The sequence below is a fragment of the Colius striatus genome, chromosome W, assembly GCF_028858725.1.
Source record: "Colius striatus isolate bColStr4 chromosome W, bColStr4.1.hap1, whole genome shotgun sequence".
In the NCBI taxonomy this organism is placed as follows: Eukaryota; Metazoa; Chordata; class Aves; order Coliiformes; family Coliidae; genus Colius; species Colius striatus.
The window spans coordinates 1,781,741-1,789,860 of NC_084789.1; positions in this window are offsets into that span (position 1 = coordinate 1,781,741).

Below are 8,120 nucleotides of genomic sequence, written 5' to 3' on the forward strand. Positions count from 1 at the left end.
CCTAAATATCCCTGTGGTCCTGCATTCCCATGGGCTTCAGGAACCCCATCCCTGTGGTTTTGAGCTCTTGTGGGCTCTGTGACCCCCCCCCCCCCCATCCCCAAGGGTGCAGCTGTGTCAGGGCTGGGTGGTGAGCTGGGCACTCTGCAAAGCCTCTTCCTTGTGGGTGCCATCACAGTATGGGGGGCAATAGGTGTGTTTGTACCCACAGTCAGGCTGTCCCATCCTCCTTGAGGGTGAAAGCGCAGAGGGGAGATCCCTGGGGCTTATTTATTGTGGGTGCCGTCGCAGAAGGGCTGCAGAGAAAATGGGGAGGAGATGAAGGCAGAGGAGGTGTTGGCTGTAGCTTTCTTGCAGGGTATGAAACTTCCAACCTCCCCAGCTGCATCCCACCCCCATCCCCCTCGAACTAGGGTGCTGGGGGGGCACTCGGGAGGGCAACAACATCCCTCCCCCCCTCCGGACTGAGGATGGGAACCCATGGGCCAATCCTGCCATGGGCCCATCCGTATCCCCGTGCATCCCGGCTTGGGGGGGTTGGAGTCCCCTGGTCCCCGGCCCTACCTGTTTCTTGCTGTGCCCGCAGGCACACCAGGCGTATTTCATCTCCACCGGGAATGGCTCCTTCACCAGCTAAGGGGGGGAAGCGACGCGCAAAACACCGGTGGGGTTCCGCAACTGGCAGACAGCCCCTCCCTCGCCGCTCCATGTGGCTCTCATCAGTGTTACAAGCGCTGTGGGTCTCAGCAGCAACATGTCCCCACGCTCCAGTCACCTTCGCGGGCACAGCTACTCCACCATCACCACCGGAAGGGACAGGGCGGGCGGGCTCGGCAGGAGCTCAACTCCTCGGTGCACAAAGGATTCTCCCATGGATCCTTTCAGTCCCCCTCACCCAGACCCTTCTAGTGGCCTCCCCCGGGGTGCCCGGTCCCAGTGCGCAGCCTCTCGCACCGCCCCGATTAAACCGGGCTAGGGGCACGCAGGACACTTTGGTTCCTGTCCCTCCCCCTTGGCATTTAGGGGTGTGGTGGTTTAGCCAGGTGTCCACCAAATTATAATATCACTCCCCCTCCTAAACTGAACAGGGGAGAGAGAGAAATATAACAAATGGCTTGTGAATTGAGATCACTCAGCAATTAGCATCACAGGCAAAACAGACTCAACTCAGGGAGAAAAAGGTTTGATTTATTAAAGAAACAATAAAAACAGGGAGGTGAGAAATAAAACTGAATCTTAAAACACCTCCCCCCACCCCTCCCTCTTCCCAGGACTCCCTTTCCTTCCCTCCCAGCAGTGCAGGGGATGGGAGTTGTGGTCAGTTCATTACAGATGGACTTTGCCGCTGCTTCTTCTCAGGGGGAGGCCTCCTCACACTTCCCACTGCTACACTGTGGGGTCCCTCCCCACAGGAGACAGTCCCTCACAAACTTCTCCAGCGTGGGTCCTTCCCATGGGCTACAGTTCCCCACAAACTGCTCCAGCATGGGGCCTGCCACAGGGGTAGCTCCTCACACTCTGCCTCATCGTGGGTCATCCACAGGGAGAGCGTTCCTTCAGGTACCAACTTCTCCAGCCTGAGTCCCTCACAGGATCACAAGTCCTGACAGCAAACCTGCTCTGGCATGGGCTCCTCTCTCCCCACAGACTCCCAGGTCCTGCCAGGAACTTGCTCCAGTGATGTGTAGCTTTATACTAACATGTATTAATAAACTTTATACTAACTTATTACATTAGTATAGGCTTAACTGTAAAGCTTTTATTTTATACAGACAAAGCTATCTCCTTAGAGATAAGCACACATGAGCTGTGAAAAGGTCACACTTATCTGCTTTACACAAATACCTCAGGGACCCTCCAACTTCCTTAAAGGCAGAAAAACAGAGTGAAACCGGTTAGGCTGGGACCAAGTGGTATCTGAGGTTGCACAAAGATCAGGGATGAAAAAGACTCCAGACTCAGCCTTCATCCCCTATGGCCCTGATGATCACCACTAGGAGACACTGAGTAAATGCAAAGAAGAGGAGACTTAATTTACATGCAAAAGCAGGGACAGGTTGTGTATATGTATAGGCGGATGATGTAGTCTCATGAATTTGTATCTAGTTAATATAAGTCAAGCAAGTCACCCAGTCAGGTGCTGCACATTTGTGGTGGAGAGATACCCTGGGCGCCAAGTGCCGAATAAACATACCTTCTTTATAACTCTTTGAGTTGTGGGGTCTGTTCCCTACGTCACCAGTGTGGGCTTCCCACATAGTCACAGCCTCCTTCAGGCATCTACCCGCTCCAGCATGGGCTCCTCCATGGGCTGCGAGTGGATCTCTGCTACCTGCTGGCCTCCATGGACTGCAGGGGCACAGCTGCCTCACCATGGGCTGCACCACAGGAGGCTGCACCTCCTTCTCAAATACGTTATTCACAGAGGCATTACCTCATTCAGTAATTGGCCAGGCCTGGGTCAGCTGTGGGTCCATCCTTAGATTTGACTGGCCCTAACCCTATGAACTATGGGGGAAGCTTCTGACAACTCTTTGTTTAAAGAAGCCAACTCTGTAGTTCCCCTCCTCCCCAAAAAAAAACCTATCCCAGACAAAACCACTACAGGGAGTTTGCCCTGGACCCCCTGTGTTGCTGCAGGCTCTGGTGTGTGTGTGTGCATGTGTGTCCCCTCTGCTCACCAAGTATGGGCTCTGCTGCTTCCCTGGTAATTCATCTTTTCAGCATCAAAAGTTTGGGCTTCCCCCACTCCCCTATTTTTAAATAACAAAACCAAAAACGTTTGACAACTGGGAAAAAAATATCTTTTTTGACAACTGAAATGATTCAACTCTGGCCCCATAGGCAGGAGCCCACCTGGTCTGGGGGTCACAGCCCCCAGCCACCACGTCCTGCATGGGAGATGGCCTCAAGTTGCACCAGGGAGGTTTAGATTGGAGCTGAGGAAGAACTTTTCCTCTGAGAAGGTTGTCAGCCCCTGTCCCAAGCTGCCCAGGGAGGCCATCCCTGGAGATATTGCAAAGTGGTGGAACTGAGGTGCTGAGTGCCATGGGTTAGTGGTGGGCTGGGCAGTGAGGGCAGGGTCTGGACTCCAGGAGCTTAAAGAACTTTTCCAACCAAAACGATTCTGTGATTCTATGCCCACAGCCAGCTCCCACCATCCCACCTTCCAAGTGTAATGGGAAGAAGGGCCCAATCAGGCCCCAAGTGATGACCCTATGGAGGTGTTGAGCCAAATGCTCACCCCAAGGCCATTTTATTGCCTTTCTAAAGGCCCTCCTGTAAGAAACAAACAAGTTTTCTTGCGGAAGACTCAGGTCAAACTCTGCAGTGAAGCACTTTTATTTAGTGTTCTTGCAAGAGCGAATGTCCTAGCTAGCAGGCACATCGGATGGATACAACATTCAGCTTTTTATTCCCTATCCCTTGCCCAAGGTCCCTTGTTTCCCCATTGATTAGATATTCCAAGGCCTACAATCCCCTCAGGGAATGTCTGGTTCCTGTCCACAATTCTTATCTTAATGCCTCATCCCCACTTTACCTGTTTCTCCCCTTTTATTTTAAGATTTCGAAAATCAACCTGGAGCTGGTTAGCAATACAAAGAAACCGATATCAGTAGAAATTCTTTTGCCTTAGTTCCACTTGACTCCAAACTACAAAAACATTAACATTTTCTACAAATGCCAGCCCCCTTTTTTAATACATTTGTTGTTTTTGCAATGACTCTTCCAGGTTAGACAACATTATTTCAGTTATTTTTTAACAATAACTCTTCTTGTTTTTCTTCTTGTTCCTAACATCATGTCTAAAGTTATTCCATTCTCCCATACTATTTTACTAGTGGCATCTAGTTGTTCTGCAATCCCTTTGATTGCATCCCTTGTATAATTTATAAATTGTTGCTGATTATAATAAATATGATGTATCCAATCCACATTTTTGTTTATTGTCACCCACCAAAATAAGAAGGATTCAAACCCTGCTGCTATTTGATTTCGTGCTTTGTGTTAGTCAGGAACCCCTCTGGGGACTTCAATGGAACGAGTATAGAATCTGGCACTGATGTGGGGAAACAGACTCTATAACTCAAAGAGTTATAAAGAAGGTATGTTTATTCGGCACCGGGCATACGGGGGATCGCTCCACCACAAACGTGCGCACCTGACTCAGCAACTTCCTTGACTTATATTTGTTACAGAATTACAAAATCATATGATGACATTATCCACCTATACAAAGACACAACCTGTCCCCGCTTCCGCATATAAATTAGGTCTATTCTTCCTTTCATTTGCATGATGTCTCCCCATGATGGCCAATGATGGTCGTTGGAGCCCATGGGGGATGAAGGCTGATAAGTCTTGAGTCTTTCTCACCCCTGATCTTTGAGCAGCTTTAGATATGTCTTCCCAGGGAGCCTCTGTTGCTGAAGGACAGGAAGACGTGTCTCGTCAATTTCAGTGGTCTCGTGGATCATCGACAGGGGTTCCAGAGAAGACCGACTGGATCCTGAGACCAAGTTTGAAGGCAGATCCAGTGAACCACAGGGGGAAGGATAGGAATAGTAGGCACAATCATATCGACCAGGAAACTCTGTGCACTGACCAAGGTAAGAAAATTGACTATTAAGTATTACTTTGGTGGTTGGGGCATCCAAGGTAAGAAAATTGACTATTAAATATTACCTGGATGGTTGGGCATTCTGAGAGACTTTGTGTGTGTGTGCTTGAGACGTACAACAGGTACGAAGAGAGTATGGAGTCCAAATCCGCGGTTCTGTTGTTCCACAAGGAAAACAGCCAGAGAAGGACGAGGCGAAAGCACAGAGTGACAGAGAAAGTCTCGGGAAATCGGAATGGGAAATAAAAGTGCTAGGCCTAAGGAAAAGAAAAGGGAGGAGGAAAAGGGTCCCGGGAACATTCCTCCAGATAGTCCTTTGGGAAGAATGTTGGAAAGCTGAGAAGACGTCGGGTACTCAGGATTCAGTACTGTTGTTTTATGTGGTCTAAAGAGATAATTAAGTCTCCAAACATCTCTTGACCAGAGTTAGGGCAGACGAAGGATGGCAATATATGAGGAAACAAGTTTTTAAAAATTTAATGATTGGCAGCATGTGTGTTTGTGGACCTTAGATTTTGTTGTCTCCAAGCATCCAATTATTGACATTGAGTGAGCTCACCTGAAAATTTGCATAATATATAAATGATTACGTGTGTCATTTTGTTTCTTTTTTTGTTATTGTTGCCTGGAGTGTAGTGGACTTTTTGTGGTGGCTGAATGCATTGTCTTCTTGTGGAATTGTCCTTCTTGCAAACAAACAAACCAAAAGGAATTAAGAAAAAAATGTTTGTGATTAACTGACTATGGCCCCCTGTGAGTAAACTTTTATGCACAGAAAACAAATGGGTTACATTCAAAATTGCTAAATGAAGAGTCAAATGTTTTAAATTGTATAGAAGGAGAAGAAAAGCTAATCCAGGAATTAAAACAAAGTGTAATCACCACTCCTGTGTTAGCACTGTCATCCTTAGAATAAACCCCTTGTTTTGTTTGCACAGTAGATAAGGGAGTGTTAACTCAAGAATGGGATGGGGATGAACAACAACCAATAGCATATATATATCCAAACTTCTAGACCCCGTATCGAGGGGATGGCCAGAATGTGTACAGGCAAAAGCTGCCACTGTCTTCTTAGTATAGGAAAGCAGAAAACTAACGTTTGGAGGGCTATTAGTAATAAATACCTCCCAATAAATGAAAACTATTTTAACCCAGAAGGCTGAAAGGTGGCTAAACTCATTCTAGAACATTGAAATAAAAGGGAATGTTAAAAGAAAAGAAAAAAAAAGATTAGAAAAATCTTAACTTTACTCTCGACTTCCAGCCCATGCCTTAATCCACCCACGTCCCTATGGAAGGGAGATATGGAATGTGAGAACCTTGAACTCAATTGTTAAGATATAATAGAGTATCAGTGTAACCTGAATTGAAAAAAATACCTTTATATACAGGCCTTGAGAGTAATTCAAGGCAAAAGGCATAATGGCTATATAATTATTGAAGAAATGAGTCAATAGACAAAAGAAGCAGGGCAATTACCAATACCAAAATACCCAGTCAGCCCAGACATGCAAATTATATGCTTTAAACAGAACCTTACAACAGTTAGAAGGAAAAGAAGGAACATTTTATGCTGATTCAAGGTATGCCTCTGAAGTGGCGTAAACTTTTGGAAAAGTATGGGAAGAAGTTTATTCAATAGCAAGGGAGAAGTATTAGTACATGGAGAAGTAATTAAACAGGTATTAAAGAATTTATCACTTCCAAATGAGATTGCAGTGGTCCATGTGAATGAACATCAAAAAGGGAATTCTTTTAGGGCCAAGGGAAACAGACTGGCCCACGAAGCAGCCAAAGTGGCAACATTAAGCCATGAGATTGTGAGTATGTATAATCTCGCCTCCCAGGCACCTGCACCAAAGGCAACTCTTGTACTTACAGAAAAAGAGAAAGAAACATTAAGGGAGTTGGGAGTCATTGAGACAGAGGGGAGATGGATTCTCCAAGATGGAAAAGAAATGTTCAATGAACAAGCTATTAGGAAAATAATGGCTATTTTACATCAAGGAAGTCACTGGGGGACACAAGCAATGTGTGATTTAGTTTTAAGAAAATATGGATGTATAGGAATGTATACAGTGGCCAAACAGATTTGTGAACGTTGTGGGATTTGTAAGAAGATAAATAAAAAGGTCCCGAGGAAAGAGCCCCCAGGAAGGAGAGAACCTGGTCTGAGGCCCTTTAAACCAAAGACATTTGTTAAAAGAATTAGATACTGGGATTGTTATATTTTGTTTTGGCTTTCCTCAGGAAAAAGGACTTTTGGCCCAAACACCACCTCTTAAGTTTTCAGTACACATCATCCAGCCTGGAGAGCGGGACCCGATCAAGTCCTAAAAAGAAATCAAACTGCAACCTTAGTGGGAGGGCCCATGCCCAGTGTTACTGACCACTGAGATGGCAGTAAGAACAGCTGAGAAAGACTGGACTCATTACATCAGACTCAGACCAGTGGACTCTCCACTTGAGGATGGATAGTGGCCAGTGCGGGAACTGTGGTTGCGTTGTCAGGCTGAGCATCGGGCTGAGCGTTCGGCTGCAGGCGGTGAGCAGTTATGTCATAGAATCATAGAATCATAGAATGATAGAATGGTAGGGGTTGGAAGGGACCTTTAGAGATCATCTAGTCCAATTCCCCTGCAGAAGCAGGGTCACCTAGATAAGGTTGCATAGGAACATGTCCAGGAGGGCCTTGAAGACCTCCAAGGAAGGAGACTCCACAACCACCCCTCTGGGCAGCCTGTGCCACTGCTCCCACACCCTCACACTGAAATAGTTTTTTCTTATGTTTAAGTGGAACTTTTTGTGTTCCAGCTTCATCCCATTACCCCTTGTCCTGTTACTATCTACTATAGAAAAAAGGGATGTCCCAACCTCCTGACACTCACCCTTTAGATATTTGTAAATGTTAATAAGATCACCCCTCAATCTCCTCTTCTCCAGACTAAATAGCCCCAGTTCCTGCAGCCTTTCCTCATATGAAAGATGTTCCATACCCCTGATCATCTTGGTGGCCCTGCCCTGGACTCTCTCCAGCACTTCCCTGTCCCTCTTGAGCTGAGGAGCCCAGAACTGGACACAGTACTCCAGATATTGGACATTGCTCGTTTTTCTGTGTCCTTTGGCCATCATTGTAACTGCCTACTCTTTGTGGTGTTCTATTTAATTGTCCTTATTTCAACCCACAAAGTTCTAGAACTCTCTCTTGATTCTCCTCCCCATCCTGCTGAGTTGAGGAGGAGTGAGTAACTGGGTGATTTGGTTATTGTTCAGCTAGGGTTAAACCACAACAGTCCTTTTGGCACCCAACATGGGGCATGAAGGGTTGAGATAAGAACTGATCTGACAAAGAGCATGTTGAGATTTGGTATACAGTTTGCTTATATTGACCATACAACTGATCACACTGCTCACTCAGATGTTTACATGGTGGTTTTATATGGACTCTTACCTTCTGTATGTGTTCCCTGCAGTGCTGTTTATCACCTCAGGGAAAGTA